This window comes from Symphalangus syndactylus, chromosome 4, assembly GCF_028878055.3.
Source record: "Symphalangus syndactylus isolate Jambi chromosome 4, NHGRI_mSymSyn1-v2.1_pri, whole genome shotgun sequence".
Taxonomy (NCBI): Eukaryota; Metazoa; Chordata; class Mammalia; order Primates; family Hylobatidae; genus Symphalangus; species Symphalangus syndactylus.
Genome location: NC_072426.2, coordinates 95382348 through 95402434, shown reverse-complemented (window position 1 = coordinate 95402434; position 20087 = coordinate 95382348). Strand labels below are relative to the sequence as shown.

General features: G+C 45.6%; 1 long non-coding RNA gene across 1 annotated transcript; it reads left to right on the top strand.

Annotated features, from left to right (window-relative positions):
- Positions 1–14228: 14228 nt before the first annotated feature.
- Positions 14229–18237, top strand: LOC129480964 (uncharacterized). Its single transcript, XR_008657201.1, has 2 exons — positions 14229–14675; positions 15882–18237. It is a non-coding gene; the product is annotated as an uncharacterized lncRNA (long non-coding RNA).
- The last annotated feature ends 1850 nt before the right edge of the window (positions 18238–20087 follow it).

The following is a 20087-nucleotide window of genomic DNA, read 5'->3' as shown; positions in this document are numbered from 1 at the left end:
GCTCTTCTCATTGTTGCCAGAGATCTGAAAGTTAATCTTGCTGTGCTGTGGTGAAAACTTATATGTATCCATTGTGTTGAATACTTGATGGAACCTTTAGTCTAGAAACTCATGCTCTTCAGTTTTGGGAAATTTTCCTAAATTATTTCTTGGATGACTTTCTTTCCTCTGTTTTTTTTTTTTTTTTTTTTTTTGCTTTTATCTTTCTGAGAACTTCTATAGTTTATATATTAGAATTCCTGGATTGATCTTCTAATTTTATCTTTTTTCTTAATTTTTTCCCTTCCAATTTTTGCACTCTTTTTTGAAATCTTTCTTCAACTTTATCTTCCAATCCTTTTATTTTTACTGCTTTATTCTTTTACATATTTGATTTTCAAATCATCCTTCATACAGCTACAGAGAGAGTGTGCTAAAACTCAGACTTATCATATTAAAGCCTTAATGGCTTTCCATTTTGCCTACAGAAGTCCCGTGTTTTTGGTATGATCTGTGGGCCCCACCACATTTCTCCAGAGTCATCACATTAAGCCTCTCCATGTAACCAATGCTGAATCTGCTCCAGCCAACTCACCATGCTGGATGCATGATGAAAAGACCCTCTTTTAGTCTTACTGGTCTCCTTTTAAATGTATTTTTTCCCCCACTCTCATTCGTAAAAAGGAATTGCCTGCTTGGAGACAGAGGATTTTGCTCTGACTGAGGCTTCCTCCTAGAATGCTTTTACCCTGACTGCTCTCAGAGTTGACTATGGTCCTGCCTTCCCCACTGGATTGAGAAGTCCCCAAGGCCAGGAGCTGTTCTGGGCACCTATCAAGCCCCAGGCCCATGGCAAGATAGGCGTTCCATCCACACTTGATGAGAGTTGATGAGTGCTCTCATGTAAACCTCTGGACTAGTCTCCTAACAGGTTCAGGGATGAATCCAACACAATCTCTGCATTCAGCTGATTGACATAAGATGAGGATGAGGGCACACAAGGTATGCTCATGTACACACACACACATACACACACAGACTGAGTCAATAGGTGGTTGATTGCCACTAGTGCATTAAGAGAGGGACACACAACGTGCAAGGAGAATTTCTGGGAAACAAAACTCCCATCTTATCCATGAAAGCTTTCTTATGGGGTGCTGCAGTGCTACCTCTCTGGGCCAGTGTGTGGACCTCAGGTGTCTCTGCCTCCCTAGGGGGGCCTCCCTTTGGTCTTTGCTGCCATCTCTCTGGCTGCTCTGTCCTCTTAAGAACAGGGTAAAACCATTTTCTATTCTTTTCAATACTGAACAGCAGGCTGATATTTCCAAAAATTCTTTCTCTGTAAATAAGAGCAAATCAGGAAGAGCTGAATTCTCTTAGCTCTGGCTAACTTTAGTGCCCGGATGGGGTCCATACTCTGTCCCAAGGGAGCCTGTTTTACTAGTAGCTGCCATTCATTGGGCATGCCCTATGTGCCAAGCACCATGTGAAGTGCTCCAGGTATGTGATCTCATTTAAGCCTCACAACAGATCTGTTGGGCATGTATTGTCATCATTTTATATACTAGGAAGCTGAAGCTCAGAGAGGTTAAATGACTAATTCAAGACCACACAGTCCAAAAAGGCAGAATAAGCCAGGATTCAGATCCAGGTATGGTGATTCCACCCTTAAACACAATAAGAAAGAAAAAAGAGAGAAGGGGACCACAAAGGTTCTTATTTGGGTCAAGCACGGTGGCTCATGTCTGTAATCCTAGCACTTTAGGATCCCGAGGTGGACAGATCAACTTGAGGCCAGAGTATGAGATCAGCCTGGCTAACATGGTGAGGACCTGGTCTCTACTAAAAGTGAAAAAATTAGCGGGTGTGGTGGCGAATGCCTGTAATCCCAGCTATTGGGAGGCTGAGGCATGAGAACTGCTTGAGCCTGGGAGGCAGGGCTTGCATGAGCTGAGATTGTGCCATTGACCTGAGATTGTGCCATTGCACACAGGCCTGGGTGACAGAGCAAGACTCTGTCTCAAAAAAAAAAAAAAAAAAAAAAAATATCAAAGGTTCTCATCGGGAGCCCCTATCCAACGGCTCTGGGTAAGAGACAGCTCAGGTGAGTGAGGGCAGCGAGGAGGACTACATGGATCCCATGCAGCTTTTGTCCCTGGACCAAGGCCAGATAGAGATATGACTCTAGGAAATGACAGCTTTTGTGGTGTGTTGGCTGGGGCCACTGGTGAGGTACTGGATGTGGCCAGCAGCGGTTCTCACTTTGTGGCTGACTTCATCAGGCGGTTGCAGAGGAATGAGAAGACTTAGTTAGTAATGCGGCCTGAAGGAAGGAGCCTCTGAGACTGTCCAGCTGATCTCTTTGCTTCATTCACCCCAGAGGAGGCAGAGGCCCCAGGAAAGGAGCTGACCTAAGCCCACATGGTGCATGGGGGCAGGGACTGGCCCTTGGACCTGATCTCCTGTTGTCCATCCCAGGACTCCTCCCACGGTGCTTCAGAGAGGCTTTTCTGGCCCCAGAGAGCAAAGAGCTCTACCAAGAACACAGTTCAGAGAGCCCAAAGAGAACAAGAACCATAGAAGATGACATGGGAGACTAGGATATGATTCAGGTTATTCTAAAATGCCATTTGCATTCTTAGGAAAGAAGTGCCATTTAATTACTCTATGTGCCTGATAGCAACTCCAACAGCCAGAGAAGATGTACCCTAGGAGGCCTTTCATGGTGGAGACAGTCCTCATTTTGAACTTCTAAAAGGATCCCAGCTTTGATGCTTGAACACTGCTAGGGGGAGGGGCAATTGTCACACCATTATGAGAAACAATTAGGCATTATCCAGAAAAGTCTGAGAAGCCCACACCTTATGACCCAGAGAGCCCTTGGAGTAGCACACAGAAAATCTCTTGGACCCGTGCTCCAGGAGACACGACTAAGAATGTTCATGCCGCATTACTGAACACAACCCAAATGCTCATTGCAGTAGAATGGATCAGTAAACTGTGTATGTTCATCCCACGGAGAATGAGCGATCTACAGCTACATGTGAATAAATCTCAGGAATACCGTGTTGAGTGAAAAGAGCAGGTCTCAGAATACACAGAGCGTGATTTTATTTATGGGAAATAAAAAGACACACAAAACTACTGTTTAGGGATACAAATATGTATAGTAAAATTACAAAGAAGGGCAAAGGAGTGAGAAGAACAAAGTTCAGGATGGTGGTGTTTGTGGTTACTGCTATGGGAAGGGAAGGGACTAGAATCGGGGATCACACAAGGGGCCAGAATGATCAAGTTCAGTTTGTTCAGCTGGGTGGTTGGTATATGGGTGGGTTATGGGTATTCTTATTCATTTACATATATTTATTTTCTTTTTTAAACTTTCTTTTATTTTTTTAGAGATGGGGTCTTGCTATGTTGCCGGGCTGGTCTTGAACTCCTGGCTTCAAGCCTCACAAAATGTTGAAATTACGGGCGTGAGCCATTCCACCTGGCTTTTTAATTTTAACCTTACATATATTTTATAATTGTTATTTTGCATTACAATAAATATGTAACAGATTTCAAGTGTGGTTATTTTATAAAATAACAGATAAATAAGCAAAAAATGTAAGTTGCTTATTATCTCCCCTCTAGGAGACAAACTGATATGGTTTGGCTGTGTCCCCACCCAAATCTCATTGAGAATTGCAGCTTCCATAATTCCCTCATGTTGTGGGAGGGACCCAGTGGGAGATACTGGGTTCCTCCCAGTATGGGAGTATTCTTGCATACTGTTCTCATGGTAGTGAGTAAGTCTCACAAGATCTGATGGTTTTATAAGGGGAAACCCCTTTTGCTTGGCTCTCACTCTTCTCTTGTCTGCTGCCGTGTGAGACGTGCCTTTCACCTTCTGCCATGATTGTGAGGCCTCCCCAGCCACGTGGAACTGTGAGTCCATTAAACCTCTTCCTTTCGTAAATTGGCGAGTCTTGGGTATGTCTTTATCAGCAGCATGAAAACGGACTGATACACAAACACAGTGAAAATGGACTAATACACAAACACAGGCCATCTTTTGGTGTGGATCATTCCAGGCTTTTATGGACTCATTTTATTTGTTCAATATTTGCTGATTTACATCAGTCTCTACCTGTGGGTGTGTCCAGGCTGAGACAGAGCTGGGACTGGCTGATTCTTCTGGGGCTAGACCTAGTTTTCCTCCTTTCCCATCCCCAGCAGTCGTCTCTGTAGGAGTGGAGGGACTTTCTTTTTTTGTGGTTGTATATGGAGAGAAACAGCTTTGGAGATTTTTTTTTTTTCTGGAGCACATAGGTGGGACAAGAGGGGAGATCCCTGCCTGGCCTGAAGAATTGGATTTTGGCCCTGATGAAAGAGGAAATGGGGCAGAGACTGCCTGAATGGAGTTAAGAAAATGCCTGTGGAGACTCTGAGCTCAAGGAGGCCCATGTTGGGATCCAGGGCCAACACAGCTTCAGGTCAGTGCTAGAAGTGAGTGACAATATGGGATGGGGGCCAGGCAGCAGTCCCTCAGTGGTATAGTCCTCGCCAAGCCAGATGGATGGCCCTGTCTGCAGGTGCCTCCTTGATTAGCTCACAGTCCCACAGGAGGGCCGGCCAGACTTGCTTCTGAGCACACGAGGTGCCTGCGGTGTCTCTCAACAACAACTTGGGGAGATTTTCCAAAGAAGGTGATAACGCTCTGCAGCTAGGCAGTTAGGATCCACAGCTACCAGAATTTGAATATAATGCTAGTATGACTTCATTCATATGTACAGCTGTCACTAAATAATATTTTATTAAATAATTTTAAATGGTTGCCATAGTATTCTGTTGTTTGGATGCACTGAGGTTAGTTTATCTGATCCCTTATTGTTGGGATATTAAGTTGTTTCTCTCTATAAGCAGCTCTACAATAAGTATTTGTGAACATTCGTGACTATTTCCTAAGAAACATTATTAGAAATAGACTTATTAGGGTAATGGGTTTGCAATTTTTTTTTTCAGGTCTTTCCTTTTTGCTGAAGGGTTTGTAAAATTTTAAGGATTTTGATTTAAATTGCTAAAATGTCATCCAGAAGGAATATGTGAATTCATATTTACCAGCGATAAGTAAAATACCTGTTTCCTCACACTCTTGCCAAGATGGAATATGATTTTAAAATATATTTTGCATATTGAAGAATCATAAATTATGATGTCTCATTTTCATTGTTGCATTTCTTTGGTTTCAGAAGAAAGTAAACTTTTTTCATGTGTTTATAGGACATTTAATTTTTTGGCATTATCTGTTCATATCTTTTGCCATGTTTTTCTATCTGGATATTCATATCTTTTCTAATACAATTTGAAGCATTGTTTATATGTTGAGATTGTGACCCCCTTTTTTCTTTTTCAGGGATAAAAACAACTAGTGTATTGATTTGGGGAGGAGAGAAGGGGTGCAGATGGGAAATGGAGAGGCAAGGGCTCTTTAGTGTTTGCCAAAACCACTGCCACACCCCCTCCACCCTCCCTTGCCTTCCTCCTCTATGGTGGGCTTCAGCAGGCTCTCCCCCTTTCCAGTGACCTCCCTCTCCCTCCTCCCTGCACCCCACTTGGCTTCAACCTCTAGTGACCGCACAGAGCCCACCCGGGCTCTAACGTTGGGGAAGGCAGCTCAAACTCACCTTTCTTCCCCCTTCTTCCACCTCCCACCTCATTCCCGTCTCTTGTCTAGATAAAATACAGAAAAGGGGGCACAGCTGGTACCAGGGAGACTCATCCCAGGGCTGGGGGTAGGGGTGGGAACTGGGGGCAAGGCAGGCAGAGGAACCTCAGCCCAGTGTAGTGGAATCATGGAAGGACAGGCCCAGGGACCTGGCTTAGCCATCCCCCTCTCTTTCTCTCTCTCCCTCCCTCTCGGAGGCTGGCCTGGCAGTGGGCCTGCTATTTGAGGAGGCTGGCAGGGAAGCCTCCATGCCTACCTCTCAGGAACCATGTGTGACCCCTTTTCTATCTTGTGTTTTGCATTTTTTTCCAGTGTGTCAGTTACATGTTTATGGTTTTTTTTAAAAAACTTTTGTTTGTTTATTTATTTTTTTCGAAACAGCATTTTGCTCTGTCACCCAGGCTGGAGTGCAGTGGCACGATCTCGGCTCACTGCAACCTCTGCCTCCTGGGTTCAAGTGATCTCCCACTTCAGCCTCCTGTGTAGCTGGGACTATAGGTGCCCACCACCATGCCCGGCTAATTTTTGTATTTTTAATAGAGACGGGTTTTTGACATGTTGGCAAGCTGGTCTCGAACTCCTGAACTCAAGCAACCTGCCTGCCTTGACCTCCCAAAGTGCTGGGATTACAGGCATCAGCCACTGCTCCCAGCTTTTACTTTTATTTTGAAATAATCTCAAGTTTATAGAAAAGTTGCAAGTATTAGCTGGGCATGGTGGCACGCACCTGTAATCCCAGCTACTCAGGGGAGAATCGCTTGAACCCAGGAGGTGGAGGTTGCAGTGAGCTGAGATTGTACCATTGCACTCCAGCCTGGGCAAAAGAGTGAGACTCTGTCTAAAAAAATAAAAAATAAAAAAATAAAGAAAGAAAAGTTGCAAGTAGAGTATAAAGAATTTTTTTTTTTCTAAACCCATTTGACAGTAAGTTGTTGACCTGATGCCTCATCATCCCTGGATACTTTAGTGCACATTTCCTACAAGCAAGGACATTTTCTGACATAACTTAATATGACCATCAGTATCAGGATGCTGACCTTGTACATGAGGACCAACTATTCCTCAGACACCGTTCAACTTTTACCAATTGTCCCAACAATGTCCTTTGCAGCAGAAAGATCCGGTTCAGAATCACATTTGCATTTAGTTGTCATGTTTCTTCATTCTCCTTTATCTGGGACAGTTCCTCAGGCTTTCCTTGACTTTCATAACCTTGGCACTATTGCAGAGTACAGGTCAGTTATTTTCTTGAACATCTGTCAGTGGGTTTTTCTGATGTTTTTTCAGGACTTGCTTCAGCTTATTCGTATTTGGCAGGAATATCAGAAATGATGCTGAGTTCTCCTTGTCGCATCCCCTCATATCACATGGGATTTTGATTTCTCTCCTTACTGGAGAGTGAAGCTTTGATCACTTGAAGATGGTTTCTGCCAGTTTTCTCCACTGTAAAGTTACTTTTTCTCATTTGTAATTAATACATTTTTTTAAATGAAGAGGTACTTTGAGACTATGTAAATATCTTGTTCCTCCTAAACTTTCAATTTATTCATTTGTATATTTTGTCTATATAAACTCATGGATTTCTGTTTGATGCAATGCATTATAATCCATTAATATCATTATTTATTCTGGTGCTCAAGCTGTCCTGGATTTAACCAGTAGATGCCCCTTTGAGAGGGCTTCTGTGTCTTTTTGATTTAGTCCCCATCATTCTTTGAACATTCTTTAATTTTTGGTAAACCAACGTACTCCTCCTTAGCTTTGGAATCAGCTGTTTCTCCAGGGAGCCCTTGTTCCTTTTAGTAGAGAATGGTTTTTAGAAGACAAGATCTGGGTCCTAGGTGTGCTCATTACTATTGGAGTGTCACAGCTCCAGCTCCCAGGTTCTCTCAGTGGACACACACATGTAAGCATAAATTCACACATTTACATCTATATTATATATATATATACACACATATATATAAATGTACTGATATGGTATGGCTGTGTCCCCATTCAAATCTCAACTTGAATTGTATCTCCCAGAATTCCCACATGTTGTGGGAAGGACCCAGGGGGAGGTAATTGAATTGTGGGGGCCTGTCTTTCCCGTGCTATTCTCGTGATAGTGAATAAGTCTCATGAGATCTGATGGGTTTATCAGGGGTTTCCGCTTTTGCTTCTTTGTCATTTCTCTCTTGCTGCTGCCATGTAAGAAATGTCTTTCATCCTCCACCATGATTATGAGACCTCCCCAGCCATGTGGAACTGTAAGTCAAATTAAACCTCCTTTTCTTCCCAGTCTTGGGTATGTCTTTATCAGCAGTGCAAAAATGGACTAATACAGTAAATTGGTACCAGTAGAGTTGGGAGTTGCTGAAAAGATACCTGAAAATGTGGAAGCAACTTTGGAACTGGGTAGCAGGCAGAGGTTGGAACAGTTTGGAGGGCTCAGAAGAAGACAGGAAAATTTGGGAAAGTTTGAACTTCCTAGAGACTTGTTGAATAGCTTTGACCAAAAGCCTGACAGCAATATGGACAGCAAGGTCCAGGCTGAGGTGGTCTCAGATAGAGATGAGCAACTTGTTGGGAACTGGTGCAAAGGTGACTCTTGTTATGTTTCAGCAAAGAGACTGGCGGCATTTTGTCCCTGCCCTAGAGATCTGTGGAACTTTAAACTTGACAGAGACGATTTAGGGTATCTGGCAGAAGAAATTTCTAAGCAGAAAAGCATTCAAGAGGTGACTTGGATACTGTTAAAGGCACTCCATTTTAAAAGGTAAATAGAGCATAAAAGTTCAAAAAATTTGCAGCCTGATGATGCAGTAGAAAAGAAAAACCCATTTTTTGAGGAGAAAATCAAGCTGACTACAGAAATTTGCATAAGTAGCAAGGAGCCTAATGTGACTCCTCAGGACCATGGGGAAAATATCTCCAGGCCATGTCAGAGACCTTCATGGCAGCTCCTCCCATCACACACCTGGAGGCCCAGGAGGAAAAATTGGTTTCATAGACCTGGCCCAGGGTCCCCATGCTGTGTGGAGCTTAGGGACTTGGTGCTCTGTGTCCCAGCAGCTGTAGCCATGGTTGAAAGGGGCCAACGTACAGCTTGGGCTGTGGCTTCAGAGGGTGGAAACCCCAAGCCTTAGCAGCTTCCACATGGCGTTGAGCCTGTGGGTGCACAGAAGTCAAAAATTGAGGTTTGGGAGCCTCTGCCTAGATTTCAGAAGATGCATGGAAACACCTGGATGCCCAGGCAGAAGTTTGCTGCAGGGGTGGGGCCCTCATGGAGGACCTCTGCTAGGGCAGTGTGAAAGGGACATGTGGGGTCAGAGCCCCCATGCAGAGTCCCTGCTGGAGAACTGCCTAGTGGAGCTGTGAGAAGAGGGCCACTGTCCTCCAGACCCCAGAATGGTAGATCCACAAACAGCTTGCACTGTGCACCTGGAAAAGCTGCAGACACTCAATGCCAGCCTGAGAAAGCAGTGTGAAGGAGGCTGTACCCTGCAAAACCATAGGGGCGGAGCTGCACGACACCGTGGGAACCCACCTCTTGCATCAGCATGACATGGATATGAGACCTGGAGTCAAAGGAGATAATTTTGGAGCTTTAAAATTTAACTGCCCTGCTGGATTTCAGACTTGCGTGGGTCCTGTAATCCCTTTATTTTGGCCAATTTCTCCCATTTGGAACTGCTGTATTTATCCAACGCCTGTATCCCCATTGCATCTAGGAAGTAACTAGCTTGCTTTTGATTTTACAGACTCATAGGTGGAAGAGACTTGCCTTGTCTTGGATGAGACTTTGGACTGTGGACTTTTGGGTTAATGCTGAAATGGGTTAAAACTTTGGGGGACTATTGGGAAGGCATGATTGGTTTTGAAATGTGAGGACATGAGGTTTGGAGGGGTCAGGGGTGGAATGATGTGGTTTGTCTGTGTCCCCATTCAAATCTCAACTTGAATTATATCTCCCAGAATTCCCATGTGTTCTGGGAGGGACCCAGGGGGAGGTAATTGAATCATGGAGGCCAGTCTTTCCCATGCTATTCTCATGACAGTAAATAAGTCTCATGAGATCTGATGGGTTTATCAGGGGTTTCTGCTTTTCTGTCTTCCTCATTTCTCTCTTGCTGCCACCATGTAAGATGTGCCTTTTGCCCTCTGCCATGATTATGAGACCTCCCCAGACATGCAGAGCTGCAAGTTGAACTAAACCTTCTTTCTTCCCAGTCTCAGGTATATCCTTATCAGCAGTGTAAAAACAGACTAATACATATACATTAAATCATATTTGCTTAATTTTAAATTGTTGCCATAGTGGAGTAAATTTGTAAAATAATTGCTAGTGATTATCATATATCTATATATACACAAGGTTGGCATCTGTGTAAGATGGGACAGGAGCCAGGGTGGGGGCAGGAGGCACTGTGGGACGTCAAAGTTTATGTTAATGCCTCCAATTCTGATCACATGCCATAGGGTATATTCTGCCTTTCTCCCTTTCCATTGTTGTAACTGTCTTTTTTTTTTTCTTTTTTTTTGAGACAGAGTCTTGCTGTGTCACCCAGTCTGGAGTGCAGTGGTGCAATCTTGGCTTACTGCAACATCTACCTCCCGGGTTCAAGAAATTCTCCTGTCTCAACCTCCCAAGTAGCTGGGACTACAGGCACCCACCACCACACCTGGCTAATTTTTGTATTTTTAGTAGAGATGAGTTTTCACCATGTTGGCCAGGCTAGTCTCGAACTCCTGAGCTTAGGTGATTCACCTGTCTTGGCCTCCCAAAGTGCTGAGATTACAGGCGTGAGCCACCACACCAGGCCGTTGTTATAACTGTCTTCTGTGACAGTGAAAAATCTGGCACCTATCTCATCTTCTGTAATATATTTAGTCATTTGATCAACACCTTGTATGTAACCAATCCCTTATCATTGCCATTGCCCTAGGGACACCCTCCCCACCAGTGTATTAGAGCTGCCTTTCTTATCCTGTTCTGGCTCCAACACCCTGTGCTGGGCCACCTCCTTTCATGGATACCTCTTCAACCTACTCAGGCTGTGACACCCCAAGCTACTCCTACTCCTCAGATGCCCCCTTCGTACCACTTGGGCTCGGCCACTCACACTGGGCCACCACTCACCCTCATGTATGGCCCCTTTGACCTGCTTAGCCTTTGATACCCCATGATCGCCTCCACCCCATGATGTGCTCCAGTGCCCCAATGGCTGCTGTCTCATTTTGCATAGATGCCAACCTTGCTTAATCCCATCTAGTGGCTTCTAGCCTAAATTGTTTTGGAAGGAAAGGGAAGAGTATATGTGAAATATTTTGATGTACAGAAGTTTTACATTTTAAAGAAAATAAACCTATTGACCTTTCTCTTCATGTTTTCTCAATTTAGCTCTGTACTTAGGTCTTTCCTACCCATCTTAGCTTGGGTCCCCCAAAGAGCAGAACCTGTGACACAGGCCTATCTGTAGAGTTGATTTTGTGATTGGCTCCCAGGGAAGAGGAGTGGGAGGCTGGAAAGAGGGAGACAGGACAGGAGGGGAGGCCAACACAGGGGAAATAGGGCTCAGTCCTGCTGGGGTCCTGTCAGGAACTTTGGAGAACATGCCTCAGAATTGGCTCCCCAGCAGAGGGAAGAAGATTTTTATTACACAAGAATCAAAGGCTTCCCTGGGGGATGTGGACTCCTTGCACTCCCAGTTTTGTGCACACAGCAGAATGGCAGAGTTGGTCACTGACAGCAGGTATCCCAGAGAGCTGGGCCAGAGAAGCTGGGAGCAGAGAGAGAGGGAGATGTGGCATGGCGGGGGTGGTGAAACAAAAAGAGGAGCTGACAGGGTGTGACATGGGGCATAAAAGATGTTTGGCATACAACTTGAAGATAATGTGAATCTTACTTCATAGTTCCTTTTAATACTCTATTTTTTAAATATTTGACCTATCTGGAATTGTATGTTATTTTATATTTTTGAGATGAGGTCTTGCTCTGTTGCCCAGGCTGGAGTGCTATGGCACAATTGCAGCTTACTGCAGCCTCAAACTTCTGGACTCAGGCGATACTCCCACTTCAGCCTCCCCAGTAACTGGGACTACAGTCCTGTACCACCATGCCTGGGTAAATTTTAAATTTTTTGTACAGACAGGGTCTTGCTCTGTTGCCCAGGCTGGTCTTGAACTTCTGGCCACAGGTAATCCTCTTGCCTTGGCCTCCCAAAGTGTTGGAATTACAGGTGTGAGCCACTGTGCCTGGTCTGGAATTTATTTTAAAGTGTGGTGTGGGCTGGGCGTGGTGGCTCACGCCTGTAATTCCAGCACTTTGGGAGGCCAGAGTGGGTGGATCACAAAGTCAGGAGATCGAGACCATTCTGGCTAACACGGTGAAACCCTCTCTCTACTAAAAATACAAAAAAAAATTAGCCAGGCATGGTGGCGGTTGCCTGTAGTTCTAGCTACTAGGGAGGCTGAGGCAGGAGAATGGTGTGAACCTGGGAGGCGGAGCTTGCAGAGTGAGCCCAGATCACGCCACTGCACTCCAGCCTGGGTGACAGAGCAAGACTCTGTCTCAAAAAAAAAAAAAAAAAAAAAAAACAAAAGGACCTGGCCCGGTGGCTCATGCCTGTAATCCCAGCACTTTGGGAGGCCAAGGTGGGTGGATCACAAGGTCAGAAGATCAAGATCATCCTGGCTAACATGTAAAAATACAAAAAAAAAATTAGCTGGGCGTGGTGGTGGGCGCCTGTAGTCCCAGCTACTCGAGAGGCTGAGGCAGGAGAATGGTGTGAACCCAGAGTGTGCAGTGAGCCGAGATCGCGCCACTGCACTCCAGCTTGGATGACAGAGCGAGACTCTGTCTCAAAAAAAAAAAAAAAAAAATCATGTGGTGTGAGGTAGAGATAGAGTTTAAATTTGCTCCCTAGTAGGTTGGTCAGTTATCCTCAAGCCATAATTCACTGAATAGTCCATATTTTCCCATAATGACACGAGATTCTATCTTAAAAGTATATTAAAGTTTAAATACATTATGTATTGAGTCTGCCTCATTGTTCCATCTGCTAATTTTTTTTTGCTAGTACCACACTGTTTTAATTATTGTAGATTTAGAATGCATTTTAAAATTTGCGGAACAAATATCCTTTTAGTGATGTTCTTTTTTCAGAAATTTATTAGTGAGCAGTAGAAGTTTATTTTTCTAGAGGATCTTTTGAATTATTATTGTGATTTTTATTCTTTTTTTTTTCTTTTTTTTTTTTTTTACCTTCCCAGGGGGAAAGGGCCTGAGCTTGTACATTCTTCAGCTAAGTAGCAAACCTCTCTTTCACAGATGGTCAGAAGACATAAAATCATATGATATAAAGACACAGATGGTGTGTTCCCACTCACTATGCTGCCCGCCTTTTAATTTTACTCTCCCTGCTGTCCTGTGACTTTAGGAAAGGGCAGTCATTGTGTAGAGCACAAGTAGAAGGCTTAGAAAATATTTTTTTCCCCCAAAGGCACACAAATAAATATTAGACATAGAACTGAAATGCCATTTTGTATTCATAAGACTTTTTAGAAAGAATGACAGTCTAGGAATTAAAGTCTGTGCTTCTAACGGGAAATCCTTGGTCCTGATGTGTTTACATTGAAGCAACTATTTTAACTGAGTCTTATGAAAGACCTTCTTAGGAGTGACGAGTATGAGCTATTGCAACAAAACATAGTGTACAATCTTCTGTGAGGGTCTTTAAATAGAGAGCCGGTTATAAAGACTGTGTCCCTCATGTGTGGGGCTGGTCCTCCTCCCCAGCAGACCTCACCTCCCTGCCCTTTCAGCATCCCCTCCTTGGCCCCAGCTGATGGCTGATGCTCCCATTGGTCTCTGTTCTGCTACCTGCCACTGGCCTGCGGAGACCTCAGACCCTCGCTGTCTCCTTGTCCCATTTTCCCTGAAGCTTGTGGCTGGTTCTGTGGTTACGACTGAGCTGACCCTTCTGACCTCCTGATCCAGACACTTCCCAACCTAGGCTGTCTCAGCTCTCCAAAAGCACCCTGAAAATAAAAATGGAAAGGAGTTTGGCTCCTTGGGTGAGGTTGTTCCTGCTCTCCCTAAGACACTGTTCTTTTCTGTAAATTTCGCCTATCTGAAAGAAACAATGCTTCTTGTTTCTTGGTGGGGAAAAGTAACCATAACGGAATGCCGCCTTCACGCTAGGCATTTTACTGGTCACCCCATTTAATCTTCACAATTCTATAGGAAGGGATGCTTGTCTCTGCTTTAGAGAGGAGGAAACTGAGGCCAGAGGGTTTATGGAACATGTGCAATGTCATGCGGAATGTTAATAGTGAAGCCAGGGCCAAAACTGAGGTCTGCCTGAGTCCAAGTCCGATTCCACAAACATGATGTTAACATACTCCTGGGTGCCAGGCACTGTGCTTTAGGGGCATAGCTGCCTCCCTATTGTCAAGGATTTTGAGCAGATCAGATTTGAGGACCTTTTTTCGATAGGTCTATATTTTTCTTACAGCCACTCTCCATTTTAAGCGCATCGTGAGTAGACTTTTGGAGTCTGATCTATCGAGCTGGGTATGTTTGGAAAGCTACAGAGCAGTGGCCATAGAAAGACTGCATGAGACAGAGTCCTAGCCTATCTGTCCGGCCAGTCGAACCTCATGTGTTTGCTGCTTTCATTTTGCCTTGGCTGAGGAAGCGATGGTTTAGTTTTGCAAAGGAAGGCTGGGGACTTCTGCCAGCTTGCTAATGGCCTTGCCCCATTCAGATGCTTTCGAACTCACAGAACATCGCTCCCCAGCTGCCGGCTCGCGGTTCTGAGAGTGCATGAATAGAAAACCACTCATTTCCCTTCGCAAAAGAGGTGCCCAAAGCAGATATTTCAATATATTCCAATTTAGCCGAGGGAAGCCAGAACATGGATGTTGTTGCCAAGGAAACCACCTCCTTCCTCCTGTGTGCTGTGCGTACGTGTATCACTTCATCTCTCTGCTCTCCAAGGTAATATCATAGCTCCGTGCTTGGGGACGGGTTTTTAAAAAGGCATATAAAACCTCTTAGCATCGAGAAGATTCATTAAATGATCTCACTCCAGAGAAGCTTAAATTATTCTTTTTAGATCCTTTTATGCTGAGGATGGGGAAATGGCTGAGTCAGTGCTATCTCTCGCAGCCCAGCTTGGTGTCTTGGTGGAGACAGTTTTTCAGAAATAAACAAATCGGAGTTCGCAAGCTTAGACAGGGCGAGTGTGTGTGTAATAAGAACGAGGCCGTCATGTAGCTGTAATGTCACGGTCTAATCCCTCCTAGCGGATCTGCCAAGACCACCTTGATCTGAGGGCCTCCTGGGTGTGAGGCCACATTGCACAGGGCAGGCTTCAAAGCAGAGACAAGAGAGGGTCGCTGTTGCAAGGCCACCTGTCAAAAGATTCCTTGTTCGGGAACTGCGTGGGGATTTCTGCTGCCCAATCTGTTCTCAGGCCCACGCCTGGGCTGTTTTTGTCCTGCCTTGGTGTCTGGTCTTGGGTCCACCTCTCTCTCCTGGACGCTGCCATCACCCCCTTCATTCCCACCTACCCTGTTCTGTATGTTAAAGTAAGCACAAATCGCCCTCCTGCCTTACAACCCAAGAGACAAACTGGAGGGTGCACTTGGTAGTCATCTGAGATCTCAGTGGGTGGCCCTGACTTTCACACCTTCTTCCTCTCAGCCCCTCCTGGCTTTTAGGGCTCGGATTCCTTCTTGCCCACTGCATATGCAGATTAAATTTGGCTTCTGTCTTTCAATTAGTGGCACTAGCCAAGAATACTGGTTTATATTAGTCATTCCCAGCTGGGGGCAAATTTGCCCCCCAGGGGACATTTTTGGTTCTTATTTCGAGGAGGGAGTCCTACTGGCATCTAATGTGCAGAGGCCAGGGACTCTGCTGAAACAACTTACAGTGCACAGCCCAGGCCTCTAAAAACAGAATTATCCAGCCCCAGATGCCAATAGTGCTGTGGTTGAGAAACCCTGGCTTATACTTATTCTCTTTGCTCATTGATGTAATAAATATTTATTGAGTACCTACTGTACACCAGGCTCTAAGCCAGCAGCTGGGGATGTGAACTGAACAAGACAGACATAGTTTCACTCACTTTCTCACATAGAGCCAATTGGGAGACGTTAAACAAATAATTACAATGATACAAATAAATTATTATTACAGCTTGAATCTAGATCTGACATGGATCTCCTGTCCCAGTTCTGAAGTCTACCTGGTGCCCCAGCCGAACCTGCCCTGGCTCCTAGGTGGGGTATGGACATCTGTGGCATCCCTCCCCAACACCCCACCAAGCTGGGCTGCAAGACGGGTTATGGTGGCTCCATGACTTCCTACCTTGGTAAGCCACAGGACTTCCTTGTTAACTGCTTTGCTGTTGGTCATTGCAGAGAAATAGGGGACAATAAAAACAACCTGAGATGTGGCAAAGGCTCTAGAACTGTGTCATCTGCTGAAGCTCCAGTCCCTGCACTGCATCTCCTGAGTGGCATCTGTGATGGCAAACAAAAGGCTCCTTGGGCTTCATGCTCTGCTTTCTTTCTAAGCGGTACTTACCACCCGCTACATCCCAGCCTTCTTCTGACCGGCTTCCTCTTCTGATAGGCTTATTTCCATGAAGTTCTTCAGAGTTAGAAGCATGAACTTTAGAACCAGGTGATCCCAGTTGGAATTCATCTCTGGCACTTACTAGCCATATGACCTTGGATATGTTACTTAACCTTTCTGTGCCTCGGTTTCTTTTTCTATAAAATGGGCATAATAAAATCTATCTAGCATAGTTATTGTAAGGATTAAGTAAGTTCTTATATGCAGAGTTCTTGGTTCACAGTTAGTGCCATTTAAGCCTTTCTATCATTCTTACTGTTACGATTTTCGTGGCATGTCAGTCTGATGATGCAGACGAGGCAGGAACTTTCGTCTCTGCCTCTCGTGGACCGCCTGATCAGCTCCATGGAACTCAGCCATGCCTGCAGTGCTGCAGGCCTCGCTTCAGAGTGCTGGAGGCTGAGAAGTCATTGGATGTTGCTTGGGCATTTTGGGGCGTTTCCTTATGCAGGAGGAAGATGACAATCATTGTGGAAGCAGAAGGTTGTCATGGAAATGCACCTGTTCCAAGTCGTTGCACGCTGGGCTCTGGGCTGGCTCTGCATGGGCCTGCCATGCACTGACTTCAGCTTCTTCTGAGTCAGTGGGAGGCTGGACAAAGGTAGACATCTTTCCTCACCGCCAGCCTGCCATTGCGGCTTTCTGTCTCTGGTGTGAACAGGCAATCGAGCTTTCCTGGTCTCCTGAGCTACTGTGAACATGGCACAAGATAGTCGACTCTGAATAACATTGGAAACAACTATTTCCTGGATTGCCCCTGAGTGCATGGCCTGCGGGAGGGTGAGGGCAAGAGGACTGATGGTTACTGGACGTCTTCTTCATGGCCAGGCTTCTGTGTGTCCTCTCACTTAATCCTCCAACAGCACTGTGAGGAAAATACAGCATCCCACCTCACAGGCGAGGAAGCTCAAGTTGAAGGAATGTTAAATTGCCTGCTCTGAGCCTCACAGCCGGGAGGTGACAGCCCCAGGATTGGTGGCTAGGGTTTGTCTGCCTTTAAAACTTATGTCATGTCCTTCTGTGTTATCTCGGTCTGTACAGGCTGCTACAGCAAAATACCATAGCCTGGGTAGTTTATGAACAACAGAAATTTATTTTTCATAGTTCTGGAGCCTGGAAGTCCGAGATCAAGGCTCTCGCAGGTTCAGTGTTCAGTGAGGACCCACTTCGTTGTTCATAGACATCCCCTTCCCACTGTGGCCTCACAGCAAGGGGCCTCTTTAAATAGGGTCACCAATTCCATTCATGAAGGCTGCACCCCCATGACCTAATCTTCTCCCAAAGGCCCCACTTCCCCATTCCATCACCTTGGGGGTTAGGATTCTGACATGAATTTTGGGAGGACACAGGCATTCTGATCATAGCATATGTGTAATTGCTCCTGGCCCGCTGGGGAAACCACCACCTCCAAGCATGGCTCCCATCTGGTTACCCTGGGTGGCCAAGGTCAGCAGAGGTGCTTTGCCAACTGGTTGGCACCCACACTACCTGTGTCCAGGTGGGCTGGGGTGAGGGTTGGGTCACAGTGGGACTCTGTGGGGCTCCGGGGACTGTCAGCTGCCCCAGGGCTGGAGGTCCTGCTGCTCTGTGCCCATAGGCACCTCCTGGGAATCTGGCGACTTGCATCAGGGCCCGGAACTCACCCTGACAGTTCTTTCAGCTCTTGTCTTTTCCTCCCCTACCTACCTGCTCATCTTGCTTTCACACACAAAGCCTCCCCTGCACTCCCCGCTCCCCTCCTCAATCCCTTTCCCGGCTTTCCTACTTTATGATGCCGTGACTTGGGTGAGGAAACTCATTAAAGTCATTATTCCGTGCACAGAAATGTGTCTTTCATCCCATTCATATTTAATGTTCCTCCCACTTGATCTTTTGACGCTTTTTAATTCTTGATATTACATGACATACACACACAGCTCTCGTTGGGAATCGTTCTTTCTATAGAGTTGTCATGACTGCTCTCTGTGTGAGGAAGGCTCCTCCTTACGTATTTATTAATTTCTAAAATGATGCCTGTATTTTGGGATTGATGCTGTCTGATGCTATTGATTTTGAATGATCAAGGGTGACATTGGGTTAGGAGAAATTGTGGGAACAGGACAGAGGTCTGGATTCTTGTCCCGACTGTCGCTTTTCCTCCCTGGAGGCAAGGTGTCCATCTGTGAAATGGGCAGATGCATGCCTCATGGCTTAATCCAATCCCTGCATTTGGCATCCATTGGGCTTTTCTGGGGTGTAAACATTTGGTTTAAATTCTGTCTAATTTGCATAAAAAGGAATATTTTAGGAGGAGATGGGGCTACCCATAGAATCACAGAAAAGGCTGAGAAATTGGCTGTCTGAGGGACAGATAACCAGGGCAGCTGCGGGGACCTGGGAGCGGGCTCCCTTCCGGCTCCGTGGTGAAAGGAAGGAGACCTAATGGCTGTCAATGGCTCTTTTCTCAGCACAAGATTTAAATTCCAGTAAGTGAACATAAAATTGGCTCAGCTGGGGTCCCATGCCCAAGGAGAGGGTGGGGTGTTTTGATTGACAGTTATATTGAGATCTTATCCAATGAGGGCCAGGAGTTGCCCCAAGGTTAAGAGGCTGTTTTCAGAAGAACGATGGATTCTGAGTAGAGGAAACAACAAATGCCCTCCACACATCCCAAACCATGGGGAGGCAGTGAGACCACTGGACAAAAAGAGGAAAGAGCAGGTTCTTAGGGTTCCAAATCTCTGACTAGAGAGATACATTTCTGGGCCTCAGAGGTTACCTTCTAATTCAGGAGCAGGCAAACTTTCTCTGGAAAGTGTCGGAGAGTAAATATTTTTGTCTCTCTGGCCCACATGACTTCTGCCATGATACCGTGGAAGTAGTGGTAGAAGACATGTAATGAATGGGTGTGGCTGTGTTCCAATAAAGCTTTATTGATAAAAAACAAGTAGCAGGCTGGGTTGGGCCTGCAGGACACAATGTGCTGGCCCAGGTTCTAGTTGACAGCTGTCATTTCTTAGAGGAGAAGTTCCCTCCCAGCTTTAGCAATCCAGGTAAGACAGTGGTTCTCTGACATGGCTCTACTTCAGCAGATCCCAAGGAGCCTGTTGAGAATACGGATGCCTGGGGCCCACCCCAGCCTTGTCAAATCGGAATTTCCAAGGATGGGCCCAAGGATCTGTATTTTTAACAGTTACTCCTAGTTAGTTCTGAACTACACAGTGTTGTGAACTGGTCTTCTAAGACCCAGTGGAGCAGGTAAGACCATCTTCCGTGATATGTGGACGTAGTAGAGAAACTGGGGAGGGCTTAGGAACTGAGAGGAGAGGAAGGCTCTCCAGGGTTGGGGAACAGCGTGTGTGTAGGGCAGGCTTCCTGGAGGGGCCCATGCTGGCCCTAGATGGGAAATGGAGCTGTCCCAGAACTAACCTAGCTTTTCCTAGCCCTCATCTCATTCTCTATCCTGTGGTCTGCTATTCACAAGCCAGAGGGGAATTGATGGAAAGTCCGGGTATGAAATCTGAGCCATGCGGTTCCCTGCTGTGAGGCAGTGAGGTCTCAGAAAGTTTTCTGTTTTCATTATTCTGAAAAGGCTGCACCTATAACCCAGCCCTATTTCATGGCTTTCCTCCATGGCATCCGTTTCCCCTTGTCATCGTTCTTCTTCCTCTCCTACAGACCTGCTTTATCAAAAACTCCCTTTCTCCTTTGCCCTGAATGACCCCCACCTGTGCCTCTTTCTGATACGGACTTTATTCTGGCAAACCCAGCCCCTTCTTGCTGTAA